The sequence below is a fragment of the Glycine soja genome, chromosome 13, assembly GCF_004193775.1.
Source record: "Glycine soja cultivar W05 chromosome 13, ASM419377v2, whole genome shotgun sequence".
Lineage (NCBI taxonomy): Eukaryota > Viridiplantae > Streptophyta > Magnoliopsida > Fabales > Fabaceae > Glycine > Glycine soja.
In genome coordinates, this window is record NC_041014.1 from 17,250,466 (window position 1) to 17,261,072 (window position 10,607).

Genomic DNA, 10,607 nt, shown 5'->3' on the forward strand with positions numbered 1-10,607 from the left:
CCAGTAATAAAACATTACGTTAGATTATTAGGAAGAGTTTTAGGAATACCTGGATCCATAATGGTTAATCAACAAACGCAACGAAATCTGAATCCGTAAGTGATTTTTGATCTATGTACTCTTCTTAGGATCTATTAAAGAATGTATAGCCATGGATCTGAATCCATTGGAGCTTGTATGCCTTGGATCTTCTTCATCAATGGAGTCATTTGCTTCTTGAATTTTAGTGGCAACAGAATGGAGAAGAAGAAGAGTTGAGAAGAGGCGCCACTTCAAGGAGAAGATGAGTCAAGAAGAAGCTCACCACCATAGGAAGCCATGGATAAGAGCTTGAAGGTAGGAGAAGATGAGTGGAGGGAGAAGGAGAGAAAGAGCACGAAATTTTGTGTCTCAAAAGAGGTATGAACTTTGAATTATAATTCTCAAATGATCAAAGTTGAAAAAATGCACACACATGACCTCTATTTATAGCTTAAGTGTCACACAAAATTGGATGGAAATTTAAATTTCTATTCAAATTTCACTTGAATTTGAAATTGAATTTGTGGAGCCAAATTTTGGAGCCAAAATTTCACTAATTATGATTAGTGAATTTTAGCTATGGTTCAGCCCACTAATCCAAGATCAAGTCCAAGATTCTCCACTAACTGTGTTTAGGTGTCATGAGGCATGTAAAACATGAAGGACATACACAAAGTGTGACTACATGATGTGGCAATGGGGTGTAGCAAGCAAATGCTCACATCCCCCTCTAAAATTTAATTGAATTGGGCTCCCAATCCAATTAAATTTATTTCCAACCACACACATCAAATATTCACTTAATGCATGTGAAATTACAAAACTACCCCTAATACAAAAACTAGTCTAGGTGTCCTAAAATACAAAGGCTAAAAAATCCTACATTTTTAGGGTACCTTACCTATATTATGGAGCCCTAAATACAAGGCCAAAAAATAATGAAACCTTAATCTAATATGTACAAAGATAAGCGGGCTCATACTTAGGCCATAGACCCGAAATCTACCCTAAGGCTCATGAGAACCCTAGGGCCTTCTCTTGCATCTCTGGATCAATCTTCTTGGAGTCTTCTACCCAATGCCCTTGCGGGGTAGGATTGCATCATTCTCTCCTCCTTGAAAAGGATTTGACCTCAAATCCTGAGGTTCTTGGAACTCTGGGCTTTTTTCCTCAACACCTGTAAAAAAACAAAAATATATGTATTAGTGGTGTTTGGTATGTTGAAGTAAGGTAAGGTTTAAAAACCCATTTCCTGGGCATCTTCCCATAAAGGAACATGGTTCCTCACCAACTCAATGAGTGGTGCTACAAGTATAGAAAAATATGGGACAAACCTTTTGTAAAAGTTTGTTAAGTCATGGAAACCCCAAATTTTTCTTATACTTGGTGGAGTGGACCACTCAGGAATGACCTTTATTCTCTTAGGGTTCATGGGAACCCCTTGATCACTATTTAAAAAATTAAGAAAAGTAATGCAATAAAACATATATTTTTCTGTATTTTCATGTTGATTATTCCTACAAAAAAGTATGGCAAACCTAAGGTGTCCCATATGAGTACCTATGTTTGTATTGAAACTAAAAATAAGAACAAACCTACCTAATGAGTCCCTATGTACACAAATCATGAAGATGTTGGGTGCACGAGTGATTTTACAAAAGTGGGTTGCACCACTCAAAACATTCATCATACCACGTATTTTAGGGATTTGGTGCCTAATAATACCTATTTTGGGCACCAACAAAGCACAAGGATTTAAGCTCTTGCGAAGCAAACCCTCATCCAACAACTTCTTTACTTGAGGAATAAACTCAAGCCTAAGAGGTGTGACAATGCTAACAAGTGTCTTTTTTAAAGGAGAAAATGTGGAGGTTGTCTAAGAGGGGAAATTTCTTTAATCTTTGTCTCTATTTCAAAATGTCTTTCCTTCTTAACTAACCTCTTGGAGGAGACACTTACCTCCTTACACTCATTCTTAATCATTAAAGGTTGTCCTTCTTCTTAGGGGTAAATCTCTTCACTAGATTCTTCCCCTTTTTCTTCTTCACTTTCACTAGAGGAAGGTGAAGTAGTAACCTCATCTTGGCTACTATAAATGTCTTGGTCCCTCATAATCATGGTTTTCTTGGTGCTCCTAACTTAGTTTTAGCACTCTCGATGCTCTGAGTCGGATTTTCGCAAATCTTATATGCTACCCTACATTTTCAAACCTAACAAACTCATTTTTGAGGTAAAAAAATTTAATAACAATAGTTCATACTTCTGTAACTCTTAGTCCAAATTCGTGATAGATTTTTCATTTTACTAAAGGTCCTTAAACTTGTTTTATTTGTAACTTTTGCTAGGAAACTCCGATTTGGGAGGAATTTGAGGCTAACTCTATGTTTTAGCATGAAAAGAAGTCATTTTTGGCATACAAAACTCAAGGAAAACAACTCAGAGCACAGATTCGAGACATGACAAAAAAATCTAAAATTCAAAGCAACAACATGTTCAAGGAAGTTCAACAACAAACATATGATTCAAGAGTTGGAGAGACCCCCCTTACCTCTTGTAGACTCCACGAAATTTAGAAGGAAGAATGAGGGAGTTTAGATTCGAGTTTCCAACCTTCAAGAGTGCAAAATAAGGTTTTGAAACTACAAGTGAAAATAGAGCAATAAAATGAAGTGAAAATCAAGCTTGGAGTTAAAAATGTAGATCACTTACCTAAGCTTGATGGAAGAAGGGCTTAAAACGCTTGGAAGAAAAAGAAAAATATAATCTCTTATTTCTCTTAAAGCTTCAACAAAATGGGAGAACTGACCTAGACTTTAGCTTTTAAAAACAAGAGCACTTTGAATGACCGTTAATATGACCAATTAGTAGCTTGGACAGCCCTTGAGGTGCTCTCCACGAGCTCAACCATATCTTATATGGCTTCTTGCACTTTTCCAAAACTAACTATAAAAAGATAAAGTAGAGTTTTGTCAAAAATGGTAAAAATTGCTTTTGCTAAAACTGGTAAATCTTAGCCTAATCTTCTAGATTAGTGTGCTAACTTCCTAGATTAGTATGCTAACCTCCCTTGGGATATATGTACTCAAAGTCAACCATGTACAGAGTCTACTCACACAGACACAAATTACACTACGACTCAATGCACAATGTAATTTTTGTGTAGATGGAAATCTAGCTCAGACAATTTCTATTTCTCTATCAAGCTTTACTAAATCAATCACACACACACACGCACACACACACGCACGCACGCGCGCGCGCACTCACACATACACACAGCATACATAGCACGAAATTCTATGATTATAAACATATAACTACTGAAGTTAAATTTATACATGCACAGATGACACAACACAGAGTTCCTCTATTAGTCTGAGTTGTAATTTTCTAGAGTGTTACAACTCTAACTTATTTTAATTATTCTACATCGTATAATTGGACACTTTAATTAGTCACCAACTAGTTAAACTAAAATTCTATTTTAAAACTAGTTATATAGTTATTTCCCCTGCTTTAAACTCTTATGACTTAATTACCCCTGCTTCTAATTCTATGGAATCTAGATCACCATAAATCAACCTTAATTATCCCCACTTAATTTCTAACCTTACATTAATTATTAATTTTCTTTCAAGTTTCTAATTTCTATTTCTAGACAAAAATCCAATTATTAACATCTAGGTCATTAATAAATTGACCATTATATGACTAGAGAGTTTTCTTTGAATTATTCTTATTCTTTTTAGACTTTAGCTTAAAAACTTAAGAGTTTAACCATGTTTGGGTATCCTATGGTAACATCTCATTTTTTTACCATTTCAATAGTCTAGAAACACCGCCTTACGAATTAAGCCTTACGAATAAAATTAAATTACCAATGATAAGCGGAGAAGATAAACACACACATAATATCAATGAGGATCCATAAGGGTACATAGATTACATCAAAATCTTAAGAAAAACTAACTAACTGTTGCACAAGGTACAAGGTTAGCAAGAAAAAGGATGTATGAAATGATCCACGGTTCGATTCGGCGGTGCCTCGGCTTTGCTTTTTTTCTTCTTCTCTTTCTCCCTGCGTTTTTCCTTCTGTTCCTTCAAATGCTAGCCCCTTAACCTATTTTCCTGCATGACTATTTATAGAAAAAACCATTTGGGGTAGGGGAAGCTCGTCCAGGCAAGCTGGTTGCTTAAGGCTGGCGAGCCAGATGCTAGCTTTGGCGAGCTAGGGTCCAGAAAATTCCAAAAAATGACCATTTTACCCCTTTCCTTGTGACTTTTGTTTTCGGGTCTGACAATCAAACATCAACCCTGAGCGACCCCTCGGCCTTGTGCCGCAACCAATGCCAAACACCGCAATTTGATTAGCAATGATCAAAACATCATATGTGAATAATAAAAGTATTATACCTGGATGAAATTAGGGTCTCACACCTAATTATCAAAAGTATAATTTAATCATGATAATGTCATAGGAAATAAAAAAACAAAAAAAATGACATTTAAAGAAACTAAAATAAAAAATAACATACTTCCATGACAAAAATAAAAACTAATATATTTACTATGACTTAAAACAAAAAGTAACATACTTGTAAAGACTAAAACAAAATGTTAATTAACATATTTATAGTGATTAAAGTTATAGAGAGGGATTAAAATGGAAAAAAAATATTTGTAAGGTTTAAAAACAAAAAAAAGAAGTACAAAGCTATTGAAAATTCGAATTTAAATTAAATTAACAATTAATTGATAGTTTACGAATGAGAATCACAACGGATATTTAAATTAGAAGAAAATCTAGATTGAAATGGCTACTGGGATTTTTCAACTATAATATTCGTTTTCTTAATTGAACGAGGCGAAAAATGGAGTCTATTATATGTTAATGCTAAAACAACTGATTTAACAATTTTACAGACGTCTGATTGTATATATAATAGTGAGTAGTTATGGTAGAAAAAATTATTGATGTTAATCAAATTTATCTTTTTTTTTATGTTACTTAACTTTATTTATCAAATGCTTATTTTTTTAAAATATGTCACTTTCTATTTTAATTTAGTCTTTGTACATTATTTTTTATGTCATTTTTTATTTTGTTTTTTTAAATGTCACTTTTTTCTATTTTATTTCTTGTCATATATGTCATTATTTGTTTTTAGTCCTCACAAATATGTCATTTTTAATTTTAGTCCTTAAAAACATCTTACTTTTTAGGTAAAATTACATTTTTAGTTCTCCAGTTTCGGATTTGGTTCTCCATTAATTTAATTCACGAATTGGATCTTCATATTTTATAAAATTGTGCAATGTTGATTTCTTAGGCCACAATTAGACGTTGACTGTTAGTAAGTGATGTTGACTGCCACGTGTCACGTTCTTATTGGATCATGATTGTCACATGTCATGTTCTGATTGGATGTCAACTCTATGAAAGATGAAACATATTATTGTTTTCATTGACCAATCAGAACGTGACACGTGACAATCATTATTCAATAAGAACGTGACACGTCCCGTCAACATCACTTGCTAATGATCAACGTCCAATTGTAGTCTAGGGGACCAACATTGCACGATTTTACAAAATAGGATGACACAATTCATGAATTAAATTACTAGAGGATCAAATCCAAAACTTGAGATAAAATGGGGACCAAAAATATAATTTTACCTACTTTTTATTTTAATTCCTTCAAATATGTTACTCTTTTACTTTAGTATTTACAAATGTCACTTTTTATTTCATTTTATGCAAATATATTACTTTTTTTTGTCCTATGATATCATATTAGGATGCTATAATACTTTTGATCAAATTATCTTGACTAAATTCATTTAGTGATAGAACGTGTAATAATATTATCATGACATTATGATGACATCATTATTATTGCATTTAATGGGATAAATTAATTAACGACAAAGATAAAAATAAAAAATAATACAAAAATAGATTAAAAAAAATTAGAATGAACCAAAACAAGAAATATTTCTTTTTTTATTTTTAAAAGAATTAAAAAAAATCATTTAAGCACATTGAAAACATCAAATGTGTATTTGATTTCACCTTAACTCTTATCAAGAAAGTTTAACTTTGGATGAATGTTTGTAAAATTAATTTTAAAAAATGGTTAAAATTAACTAATATAATTTATATATTTGTATATTTTTATTAGAAAAATAAATTAGTATTAAATCTTAGAATAAATTTTTATTTAACTCAAAAATCACATAAAGTTGGTTTAAAAAAAGTCACATCAAATTACTCCATCTTATAATCAATTTTAGATTCAAATTTCATCACTCCATTTTAATGTAAATTTGGAGAATCTAATATAAAACTAAACACGGTCTAAGCAAAATTATATTCTTTCACTTTTTCAAACTCCCCAGACAATAAATAAACAATAAAAATACATAAATAAAAAAGAAAGCAAATTATTAATAAGTATGAAGAAAATAGAGAAATAAAGAGGAACCAGATAGAACTATCCTAGAGACTTGTGAGAATCCAGTCCCAATGTAAGATACAAAGCCAAAATAAAAGTCTGCATAGTATTAAACGAGGACTGATATAGAGACTTTTGAAGCTTGCTGGAAAATAGTTTTTTTTTTTAATTTACTTTAAAGTAACATCGAATATTTTGAATGATTATGATTCCATGATTTAATGTGAATAAGATTGTTATTTTATTTTAAAATAAGAGGCAACGAATATTTTGAATGATTATGATTCCATGATTTAATTGAATAAAATTGTTAGAATCAGTTCTGCACAAAAAAAAAAAGTATATATCAAATTAAAAAGGTAAAAAAAATCTAAACTAATAGTTAATTATTTAAAAATTAAAATATTAATTTTACCTAAATTTTAATATCTTAAACCTTAAACAATGTCAATAAACATGTTAAGATATCAGCTATTGTAAGTACAACAATCTGAGCCATGAAAAATGTTTACCTTTTCCAAATGCAACTTGCTTGTCATTGCATACTATTCCTATGTTTTCACTTCACAAAATTAAGTCACATTCAATTCGGAAAAGGAAATTTAAGTGTCACAGGCTGGTTCCATCGAACATCTTACCATTGATGGTCCCCTAATTTAGAACTGAGCAATGCTGTACACAGTGTATAGGTCAAACCTGAGGGAGATTCCTTTAAAGTCTCAATCCCATTAATTACACCACCTTCCATGTTTTTTCATTTCCTAACCCAACCACTCGCTTTAAATTCTCTCATATAGCTACAACATACCCGGGAATGTTTACGTGCACATTTTATATACCATTAAAATTGAATCAAATTATAAGTATCTTGTTTCTCTTTCTCTTTAATAATAAAATATAGTTACGTTATTGGTCCTAGTGATACTACACGATTCTCTTAAACAAAGTTTCGTATTTAAATTTTGTAAATAAAAAATATATGATTAAGAGAAAATAACTCCACCAAAAGTGGTGGTCGGTCAAGTTTTAAATAAAGATTAGTTATCGATAAAATTAATAAATACTTTATACCAATAATATGGTTATAAAAAAAATTAGAATTTATCAAAAATACTAAATAATAAACTAGTGTAATAATTCGTATCTTGCCCAATGCTAAGTTTATAATTTATAATTTTTTTATATTTTATGTTTTTCATTTATTTTTAAAATTTTCTATATAAATATGTGAAAAATATATATAAATATTGATATATATTTAAATAATTTTATATCTTTTATATATATATATATATATATATATATATATATATATATATATATATCTTATATAAAGAAATTTAAACTATATATAATGCACATAAAGATTTTTATAACATGTCATACGTGAATTTTGTTCTATATATATGTCCATGGAAGCTGTGAATCACACAATAGCATATATCATAAGATATACAAACCTCTCAAGAATGTCAACCGTCACTGCTTCTTACAATGTCACTCCCAATGAGCCAACTCCAAACGTTTCTATGGGGCTGTCCGAGAGTGACCAAGTGGTACGTTGGACTCACGCCCCAACCATTTACATTTACAAAGAAAACCAAACCCAAAACGCCCTTGAAAGAATGAGAGATTCTCTAAGCAGAATTCTAGTGCACTACTACCCTTTGGCCGGTCGATTGACTTGGATAGAGGGTGGTAGAGTAGCACTGAATTGCAATACAAAGGGAGTGACACTGATCGAAGCCGAATCTCCAAAAACAATGGATGATTATGGCGATATTGCCACGAACGAAAAACTGATGAGTGAACTCATTCCTATGGTTGATTATTCTCAACCCATTGAGGAGCTTCCCTTGTTGCTTGTTCAATTGACAAGGCTCAAAGGAAGCAGCAACCAAGGCCTTGCAATTGGAGTGGCTATTAGCCATGTTTTGTGTGATGGGGTAGCAGCCATTACATTCATCAATGCATGGGCAAAGCTTACTAGAGGGGAAGCTTTGGACTCAATTGAAATGTTTCCATTTCTTGATAGAACAATCATCAATTCCACATACCCACCAAGGACTCCACGTTTTGATCACCCTGCGTTGAAGCCTCTACCTCTCAAACTAGGCAGCACTGACACCAAAAAAGAACAGGAAAAGGAGAAAACTTCTGTGATGTTGAGACTCACATCACAGCAAGTTGAGAAATTGAAGAAGAAAGCCAATGATGAACGACCTAAAAAAGATGGTATTACGAGTAAACATACAGAAATTGATTATTTCTAAACACCCCCACCATTTTATCAATACCCATTGTTTTTCTGTCTTTTTTTTTATATCATATTATATGATTTATTATATCTAGGGATCAAATGCTCTCCAACAACATCCCTCTCACACTTTTCTATATTTCTCATTTTCATTTTCGTTTTAATTTTAAGCTCTTTCTCTTTTATTCTCTTTCCTCTTCTCTATGTTTTTGGCCAAAGAAAATCCAAGTTGATTATATTTCTTTTTTCTTTTTTTTTAATTTCTTTCTTTCATGACCCATGGTGTTAAATAGGTTGTTGGATGTCCAACAATTACTTTTTTTCAAAATAATTTCTTGTTTTGATCTTGTTTGAATCAAATCATGTTTCACTTTAATTTATTTTGAAAACCGCTTGCTTTTATCAATTTACAAAAATTGAACAATACAGAACCACTAAATCTTTATGTTTAATTAATTTATTTTTAGTTACATTTTCGGCTCTATGAATGTCAAACTAAAGGCTAAATTACAACCACTCTTTTCATTTCATCATTTTTATGTTCCCTCTTTCTCTCATTTTCCTCTAATTTTTGGGCCATGTTACATTTTCAAACAGAAATGTCACGACCATATAGTAGATACGAAGTCATGGAGATGTGCATCAAAGGCACGTGAGCTAGAAGATCTTCAACCAACCGTGGTAAGGGTACCTGTGGACATTCGCAATAGGCTGAACCCACCCCTCCCAAGAAACTACTTTGGCAACGCATTGGCCGCGGCATTGACACCAAAATGCCTCACTAAGGAACTCATAACCAACCCATTAAGCCACGGTGCCCAAATGATTAGGGAAGGAATTGAGTTGCTCAATGACGAGTACATAAGGTCACAATTGGACTTCATTAGGTGCCAGGAGCAGTTGAATTCGATAAGGAACTCGTTTTTGGACCAAGTGAAGCCAAAAAATGCACCCTTTTATGGGAACCCTAACCTCAACATTGTGAGTTGGATGAGCATGCCCGTTTATGAGGCTGATTTTGGGTGGGGGAAGCCGGGGTATTTTGGTCCAGGTGCTGTGTACCATGATGGAAAGGCTTACATTATTCGAAGCTCGGATGAGGATGGTTCGCTTGTTGTGTTGGTTTATTTGCAAACAGCACACATGGAGCTTTTCAAGAAGTTCTTTTATGAGGACATATGAGAATTTTGTGAAGGAATTTTGATTTCTTGTGATTGATGCATGCGAGTTTTCGTCTGTGTTTTGTGTTACTTTTTTTTTTGCCATTGCTGAATTTAATGAAATTTTTGCCTAGTTGGTACTTGGTAAAACGTTGATAAAAATTTTCTTGTTTTATTTTCCTCTGTTTTCTTATTTTTCTTAAAAAAGAGTAAAATGTTATATTAGTTCTTTTAAAATTATAATTATGCATCGTTTTAGTTCTTAAAATTAATCATGTAATTTTAACTCTTAAGTTTTAATTGTGTCAATTTAATTCCTCATGTATCATAAATATGTGATTTTAATACCTAGATTTCTATAATGGCAAGTGAGTCCTCCAAATATCACAATTGTATGATTTTAATTTTGTGGGTATAACAATGGTGCTATTTTTGTCCCCAAAATTTTAGTTTCAATCTCACAATTGCTAAATCATGAGGAAAATTGTAAAATCAGAGTACTTAGATTATTTACTTGTCACAATTGAGATTTGAATGATTAAAATATCACATTTACAATGCTCTCAAGGGATCCAATTGGCATAATTGAAACTTGAGATAGACACTAAATTACAATTCCTGGTGAACCAAAACTACAATTAAGACAAAAAAAAAAATCTTTAAAATTGATAAGGTCATGTATTTTGAATTTTACATTTATCAATTACCTTA

The 10,607-nt window shown here is 31.9% G+C and overlaps 1 pseudogene; it reads left to right on the forward strand.

Annotated features, from left to right (window-relative positions):
- The first annotated feature begins 7,876 nt into the window (after positions 1-7,876).
- Positions 7,877-10,029, forward strand: LOC114381904 (annotated as a pseudogene).
- Positions 10,030-10,607: the final 578 nt, after the last annotated feature.